Genomic DNA, 9177 nt, shown 5'->3' with positions numbered 1-9177 from the left:
TAGTCCCTTGTCTTTAAGCTCAGCTTCCCCAAAGTGCATGTCCTAATGTAACAGGTGGCAGTCTGGTGATAGCTAACACCCCTTAGAAGTCCGTTTGCTGGGTTAATGGAAGTTAATTGCATAGGAATAGGCTCCAGAGGTTCTGCATGCCCCACCCCTCCTGCCTCCTCCTACACCATTCAAATTAATTGAATGCACCCCTTGCCACTCCTTTCCTGCCTCCTCCCACTTAAGTTAATTGGCAGTTTTGTACTGCAGGCAGAAACTTTGTACTACACACCTCTCAAGATGATTGGAGGATGTGAACTTCAAAATCCCTGACTTTGTGTGGCACAGTGGCTCCTGGATTGTAGTGGGAGCTGTTGTTGCCCAGCTTGGACAATCCTACTTTTGTAAGGTGTGCTCTCTCTCTCCCTCTCTGCAACATTTTGGAGGCCCCAGCAAGACTGATCAGAGGGCAGTGACTGCTCTGTGCTCCAGAACCTGGCTCAGTAATCTGGGAAAGACAGTGTGAAGACTTAACATGGCCCCAGCAGCTGATCCAAGCTCCCTGGCTGAAGGAACTCGCACCGACCTTTAGGAGAAGTAGTATGACTGACTGGTCACAGGTGAGTTTACCCATAATCATGTTTCTCACCATCTGTTTCTGTTTTGAGTACTCATTTGGAACTCGAAGAAGGCTGCACGCAGCATAGCATCTTGAATCAGGGTCCATACATGACATCCTTTCTGGCTCATCAGGTTTGTGTTCCTTGAGTTTTGGGTTCCAGTCATGTTTCCGGATTGTGAGAGTGTGCTGACCACTTGTCTGTCCTATGTCTGTCTGTATTGCTAAAACTGTTTGGTTCAACAGGTGCCAAGATTACAACTGGCAATCAGAGCTCTATTCTAACAGTCCTCTGGGTGTATTTTGCAAAATTAAGATGCTGTTTTATAGTAACACTGCTTGGCTTTAGTGCTCCTTGAGAGTGAACGCGGAATGGCTTCGTAACAGAACTTGTTTGTTTGGTTGTTTTCAGCATCCAATGCGGAATTTATTATTTTAAGCAGACTGAAGAAGATTTGGAAGTTTTTTAATTTTTAAAATTTATTTATTTTTTAAAATTATTTTTTAATCATCTTACTTAGTTGATTAGGGAATAAAGGGTCAAGGGCTACAGGGTGAAAGTGGGTAATACCATTGTTTCCACACCAATATCATTTTTCCCTGTATCTGGGGTCAGGGGAGAAGCAAAGGGAAAAGCCCCACCCAACCTCCCACCCATCCCAGATCCCCAACGGGAGGCGCGCTCCGAGGGTCCTGCTCATACAGTTTTGATAGTTCATCAGTTCTGGATTGCTGCCAATCTCTCAGTTCCAATCGCAATGAACCCTATTCAGAGTCCACTGCTGACAGTCTCTTCATTGTTGGGGTTCTAAGATCAGCAGTTCAGTTGGAGGGATCTCAAAAGAAGGGCACCTGCCAGTAGGTGTGTGGGCTGGATAGTAGGTTGGTTGGGTTGAGCTGGGCTTCAATGCCCATCGACATGTGCAAGAGCTAAACGCGATGTGGGACAGACTTGACAAGCCTGCGGTACATACTGGCAAGCATGGGAACCAGGGTAGGGGGCAGAACTGGTGGAGGTTATGGGGAGTCGCCCCAACTAGGCTGCAGCTCCAACCGGTTTGCTTGAGGATTGAGTATGAAGCGGGCAGGATCGAACTGGACTACAACACCCGCTGGTTCATGAGGAAGACAGGACTGGAAACAGAACGAACCCAGCAATCCCAACGAACAGCATGTGCATAAGCTGATTGGTGTGACGGACGGTGTCAGACTCTGTACTAGCAAACTCGCGCAAGAATCAGGCCTGGGATCGTCTCAGATGAAGTTTCTTTCTTTTTTTTTTTTTTTAAAGATTTATTTCTTTTCATTACAAAGTCAGATATACAGAGAGGAGGAGAGACAGAGAGGAAGCTCTTCCATCTGATAATTCACTCCCCAAGTGAGCCACAATGGGCCAGAGCTGAGCTGATCTGAAGCCAGGAGCGCCCATGTGGGTGCAGGGTCCCAAGGCTTTGGGCCTTCCTCTGCTGTCCCAGGCCACAAGCAGGGAGCTGGATGGGAAGTGGAGCTGCCGAGATTAGAACCGGCGCCCATATGGGATCCCGGGTGCGTTCAAGGCCAGGACTTTAGCCGCTAGGCCACCACGCCGGGCCCAACAGAACCTAATTTTAATGCCAATCTTTTGCAGCTAGAGTTGCTTTAGGAAAATTTCAAATGTATTCATTACTGCCTGTGTTTGGTGGTCAGGAACAGCTATACCCTTTGCTTATTGCAAACTAACCTTTAGAATTTTCTGTAACAGAAATATTATTTAAAAGAGTATATATGCTTTTCTGATGCGTGTTTCCTAAGTTATCTTGGTACAGCTAAATACTATGTTATATTTGGCATACTCTATTATTTACAAGGATTGTTTCAAAATGCAAAGCAAGTACATTGGTAGATGGAATATGGTTGCAAGCCTGAAGGTGTGTCCTCAGTGAAAAAAAGGTTTGGAAAGTAGGAGAATTTTTGGATCGCTTGAACAATATTTTTCCTGAAGGAGAATGACTACATTTTCCTGCAATGGAAAAGATGGAGAAGTCACAGAAGATTTGAGAAGAATGAGTCTTATTGATATGCCAATATCTGAGTTAGTTAATGTCTGATTTTGAAATATGTTCACAAAAAAGTTTTTGAAATAGAAATATGTACGTATGCTAGTAAACATATGAACTAAAATGTCTCCTTTTGGTAGTTCCTGTAAGCTGTAAGCTGTATTCTTGTCCCTACTTTTAAATTTGTTAAATTATTATAAGTAATAAGATAGTTCTGATTGTGAAGAGCTGAGTTTTAAGAGTAAAGATTGCTTTGGGGTATATATTTACTTGAAATATTTGAGTGATTATAAGTGTGAAAATCTGATCTGTAGCTATTTAAATCACCCTGACTAAATGGGTGGATAATATTTTGTGATAATGAGGAATCTTATTTTGATTAGATTTTTTGTAATTATTTTATTTTGATAATCTACATAGTTGATTATTGCACAAAGGGTCAAGGGCTACAGAAAACTGGGTAAGACCATTGTGTCATTATTATTATTATTATTATTGTTGTTATTATTATTTTCTGTATCTGGGGTAAGGGAAGAGATAAAGAGAGAAGCCCCACCCAGCCTCCCACCCATCCCAGGTCCCCGATGTGGGGCATGCTCCGAGGGTCCTGCTCAAGTGGTTTTGATAGTTCAACAGTTCTGAATTGCTGCCAATCTTGCCGTTCCAAGAGCAATGAAATCTCTCCAGAATCCACTGGCTGACATAGTCCACCTTATAGTCTTTGTTTACCCAGATTTTCACTGCCAGAACATGGCTGGGGTAGATGATCGATTTATTATGTTCTCCGTCCTCTGTTGTGGTACCAGGTGTCCTCTGCAGGTTCCTATGGTCTGCCGTATCCTCCACGTGTATCTGGATATGTTGTCACTGCTTTGTCTGAGCCTCTGAGGCATGCATTCGGTGGTCACACCAAAGAACCTGCTCTTCTCTGCATGGTTGGGGCTCTGAGTTGATCAGATATTTTCTTTTTTTTTTTTATTTATTATTTTTAATTCATTAATTACATTGTATTATGTAACACAGTTTCATAGGTACTTGGATTCTCCCCACCCCTTCCCAAACCCTCCCGCCATGGTGGATTCCTCCACCTTGTTGTATAACCACAGTTCAAGTTCAGTTGAGATTCCCCCATTGCAAGCATATACCAAACATAGAGTCCAGCATCTTATTGTCCAGTCAAGTTCAACGGCTTCTTAGGTATATCCTCCTGGTCTGAAGACAGAGCCAGTAGAGTATCATCCCGATCAATTAAAAGCTCCAACATACCATCAGCAAAAATTTAGAGCAGCTATTTTCAAACCTAATGCTAAAATCAGCATGTAGCACTGTCAGTGAAGTGCTAAGGAAGCTCTTTGATCTCTTTAATTTTAGAAATAAGGATTAGAGCTAGGCATACTGATTCAAAATTTTGCTGTAAGATCTGGACATTGTCACCTAAGACTGGCTGATATAGCTGCGAACGGCTGTTCATTTGAAAATGAAAAATAGTTCATTTTTAGGCAGTCAATCACTGTACAGTGCTACTTCTGAATTAAAAGGCAGATAACTGGTTTGCTTCTATCTACTTGGGAGCTACTAATTCAGCCATTTTGCCCACAGATCCCTCTGGGGAAACTTCAGCAGTATGTGACTGCTTAAGTCAGCCCAGGCTAAGGCAATCACTGCACTGATGAAGCAGCCAAGGAGGCAGGCCTAGTACAGGTGGGGCCTCCCAAAGTACTAGCTACAGCCTTTCCTGGCCCAGTCCTGTCTGACAGACTGGATAGCACCAAAGGTGGATAAAATTACAACAGGGTACTCAGGACCCAACAGATCTCTTCAGGCCATAGAGCAGAGCCCCAGCTCTGACTCTCCCAGCCTGCAGTGGGCACTATGGAGCCCTCACCTCTATACCAGCTTAGAGATGTCATGTGGGTTGAAAAGACATAACCCAGAGAAGCTAGGACCTTGCTGGAAAGGAAGTGCTCACCATGGGACACATTTTTCTTCATGTTTCCACTAAACCAAATAAACAGAGCCAATCCTAACTCCCCAAACTGCGGCATTAAATATAGAATATTGCTAATGCACCTTTCACCACTATGTCACACCTTTATCATCAATTCCCAAGCAAATCCTCTGCATTAGAAAACTCAAATAGTTCTTTTGGAGAGGATTGTATCTCTTCTTGGGTCACATGTGGTCCCTGATCATTTAGAGACTGATGGGATGTAATTGTAATTATCAGTGTAAGTCTGATTATCAGCCTAAAAGCAAAGAGGGATAGCAGAGGCAGTTCTGAGGAAAATCAGCATTGCCTTACATGGCTATCCCTCAGAAAAAGCATAAATCATTAAATCATTGGATGATAGATATCTCCTCTCTCTCTTTAACTCTGTCTTTCAAATAAATATATAAAACTTTTTTTTCATTGTTCAAAAGCTACCCAGTTTGTGTTACTCTATTATATCAGCCTAACAGACTAAATATTTTACTCCTGGAAACAGCCATTTGCATGTTTAAATCTAATTACACTGCAATGGGCTGACACCCATTTTCCACATCAGTCAGAATATGCAGGAGCCGTTGGAGGAGGTTTAATTCACTATACCATGGTACCAGCTCTGAGAGCGAAGTATTTTTAAAAAGTAAGTTTATTGGGCCCGGCGGCGTGGCCTAGCGGCTAAAGTCCTCGCCTTGAAAGCCCCGGGATCCCATATGGGCGCCGGTTCTAATCCCGGCAGCTCCACTTCCCATCCAGCCCCCTGCTTGTGGCCTGGGAAAAGCAGGAGAGGACGGCCCAAAGCTTTGGGATCCTGCACCCGCGTGGGAGACCTGGAAGAGGTTCCAGGTTCCCGGCATCGGATTGGCGCAGTACCGGCCCGTTGCAGCTCACTTGGGGAGTGAAACATCGGATGGAAGATCTTCCTCTCTGTCTCTCCTCCTCTCTGTATATCTGGCTTTCCAATAACAATAAAATATTAAAAAAAAAAAAAAAAGTAAGTTTATTTTTTGTAGCCCCTTGCTTTACCGAGCCCCTCTCTCTTGACCTTCGTGTGCCAATGCCCTGAGGTTCATCCAAGTGGATCGCATTTTCACTAGTTTGTTTCTGTTGTCACTTGTAAAGTGTGCTTAGAGGATGAGGAAAGCAAAGACAAACATGAGCCACATTCAGGGACAGAGTGGGCAGCAAGGGAGAGGTGGGGCGGAGATGTCTGTCTGCATGCCAATTCCATGTCTGTAGAAGGTAGAGAGTGTCCCTCCCCACTGCCCAGCCTTTTGTGAGCCTAAAAAGGGGAGCAGCCATACCACAACACCCCAAAGTCCTGGGTAAGCAGGAGTACACCCTGGATCACTTGAAAGGTAGGAAGACAGCATTGCAAAGGGTTGAGGACGCATAGCTTCCAATTAGGGACTCTAAGCTAGCTACCTGGCTGTTCCACATCATTATCCTCACAGAGATTTCTGACCCCCATTCTCAGTGGTTGATGAGGGATGTAGACATCCTTCTGTAGCCTCTTCTCATCCTCATCTCATCCTCTACAGCCACTTCTTGCTGATTAGGGGCATAAGCTTTGCATGTCCTGGGTTCAGAAGTCTTTTTCCTATCTCATCTAATGGGCCCATTACTGGAGCCGGGGAAATTTCAGTCAATACCAATGGCTGTGTCCTCCACATCATTGTCACCACCACTCTTGTCTTTTTTTTTTTTTTTTTTTAAGATTTATTTATTTTTATTGCAAAGTCAGATATATATGTATATAGACAGGAGAGGAAGATCTTCCATCTGATGATGCATTCCCCAGGTGACCGCAATGGCCGGAGCTGCGCTGATCCAAAGCCAGGAACCAGGAACCTGCTCCAGGTCTCCCACACGGGTGCAGGCTTCCAAGGCCTTGGGCCGTCCTCGACTGCTTTCCCAGGCCACAAGCAGGGAGCTGGATGGGAAGTGGAGCTGCCAGGATTAGAACGGGCACGCATGTGGGATCCTAGCACGTTCAAGGCGAGGACTTTAGCTGCTAGGCCACTGTGCCAGGCACAACTCTATACTTTTTAAAAAAAGATTTATTTTATCTATATTTTAAAAATATTAAAATATGCTGATTAACATGTGATAGCTGTACATCTTTACGGGGTACAATGCAGTATTTCAACATATGTGTATAAGCAGTCCTGTAATTATATTTTTCAACTGCACAATTTCTGTTCCTTTTTTATGTTTTAATTTCTCTAGTTTCACATTTAGTTCCTATATTATTTTCCTGATATCATTAAATTTTTATCTGTGTTCTTTCATAATTACCTGGGTTAGCCACCTGGAGAATGCAAACTGATCAGCAACAGCAGGAATAGAGAAGGGGAAAAGACAAGTGTGGTCGCTCAATCATTTGGTGGTTGCCCAGGTTGTTGGGTTGGGTCCCCAGGCCGAGGACCAATGGTTATGGATGATTTCTAGAAATGGGGACATGGGATAACCCAGATAACTGGAAACTAAAATATAAAGAAAACAGAAACAGAAGTAGAAAGCTCTTGGTGGTGACTGCAGCTGTGCAGGCAATTTGTGTCCCAGTTGCAAATGCTCACTGGAATCCTCTGAAGAAGAAGCTACTGGACTCTGATTGTGAACAATGAGTATTTCCCAGCAGTTATGGCTGTAGGGACTTCGTAACAAAAGGTGCTAGTTCTATGCTGTGCAGGTTCCAGGGGATTCCATTGACTTCTGCATAATGACTGAGACTCAAAAATCCCATCCTTCTTTGTTGCCCACTGTTTCCAGGTGTCTTAGCTATGCTAGTTTTCCTAGTATCTGGTTGGAGTAAAACTGAAACTGGTTATCAGTCCAGAAACTTGGAATAGCTACAATGGCTGGGCACTGGGCTAACCCAAAGACAAGCGCCTGGACTTTCTTCTGGCTCTCCCACATGGATGCAGGTAACCAAGTACTTGAGCCATCTTCCACTGCTTTCTCAGGTACATAGGTAGAGATCTGGAGCAGAAGTGGAGCAGCCAGGATCCAAACCAATGTTCATATGGCATACCAGCATTGCAAAAGGCAATTAACTACCCTTTCTCCTCTGGAAATTTCTACCTGGATATCTTGCTGTTGTGGTAGTGACAGCCAAAGGATGAAGCTGTAATAGGAGACATAATGTTTGAAACATAATATGTGAAAGGCATTGACTTATGTCAAAACTTACGGGGACCTTAAGACCAAGGTAAAAACTGAAGCCAACAAAGTCACGTGGGCCAGAATTGCTACTCAGTCTGGCAGAGAGAAGGCCCAGGGCCTGAACCATGTGAGCCAGGGTGGTTGCTTATCCCCACTGGAACAGGGCCTACAGCCTTTGTCACTCTGTATAGACTGGGGTCCCTGGAGATATGGCAAGATTGGAGTTAGGTGGGCCTTGGTGGTCGCCCTGTCTTGCTGTGAGAAGACCTAAGGCCTCTACCATTGTTGTGCTATTTTGTTGCTCCTGGAGGGAGGCTGAGGCTGATGTCACATGGGCCACGGTGTTCGCCCATTGAGGCAAGGAGAAGGCTCATGGCTAGAGCCACACCATGTGCGGCTTATTGTCTCTAAGACAAGAAGGAATTAGAAATGTGTGGTTACTCAGCCTGGCACAGTGAAAGCCTAGGGCTGGATTTGTGCTGTTCACATTAGTATACCTGGGGGCGCTAAGACCAGAGTCGCTCAGGTCAGGCTGGTTAATTGGTCTGACAGGCTGATGCTCTCGGCCCTGAGCCAGTTGGGCCAAGGTGGTTGCCCTGCCCAGCTGAGAGAGCATAGGGCCCAAGTCATACTACACAGGCCATGGTCCCTAGAGGGAGGCCGAGATTGGAGTCACAAGCACCTGGGTGACAGTCCAGTCTGGCAGGAGAAGGTTTATGACTGGGGCTGCACTGCATTAGCCATGGTTTCTTAAGGGGGTCTAAAGCTAGACTGCACAGGCCAGAGTCGTTACTCGGCGAGGCAGGGAGAAGACCTAGGACCTGAGCCACACTGTAGAAGCCAGTTCCCGGCAGGGAGGTCGAAACTGGAGTCATGTGGGCCAGAGTGATCTTTGGTCCAGAAGGAAGAAATCTTATGGCTGGAGCTCTATCCAGAGGACTAGGATCTGGAATGGGGCCTGAAGCTAGACTGTGCAGCCCGTGGTGGTTACTCAGCCTGGCTGGGAGAAGGCCTAGTGCTTGAGTTGTACCGCACACACTGGGATCCCTGATGGAGGTCTGAGGCTAGAGCCACATGGTCTGGAGTAGTTGCCTGGCCTGTTCTGGAGAAGGCCTAGGGCTGGGGCTGTGCTGTGCAGGCTTGGGTCCCTGAAAGGAACCTAATTCCAGAACTACCCAAGCTGGTGTGATTATTCAGCCAAGCAGGGATAAGACCTAGGGCCTTAGCCACACTCAAGGGCCAGGGTCCATGGAGAGAGACCAAGGCTACAGATAACATGGGCCAGGAGTTTGACCATGCTGGTTGGGAGATGGCCTTGGTCTTAAGTTATACAACATGCACTGGGATCACTGGATGAGGCCTGAGGCTACAGCCCCATGGACACA

Source organism: Ochotona princeps, chromosome X (assembly GCF_030435755.1).
Source record: "Ochotona princeps isolate mOchPri1 chromosome X, mOchPri1.hap1, whole genome shotgun sequence".
Classification (NCBI taxonomy): domain Eukaryota; kingdom Metazoa; phylum Chordata; class Mammalia; order Lagomorpha; family Ochotonidae; genus Ochotona; species Ochotona princeps.
This window is presented reverse-complemented; position numbering follows the sequence as displayed.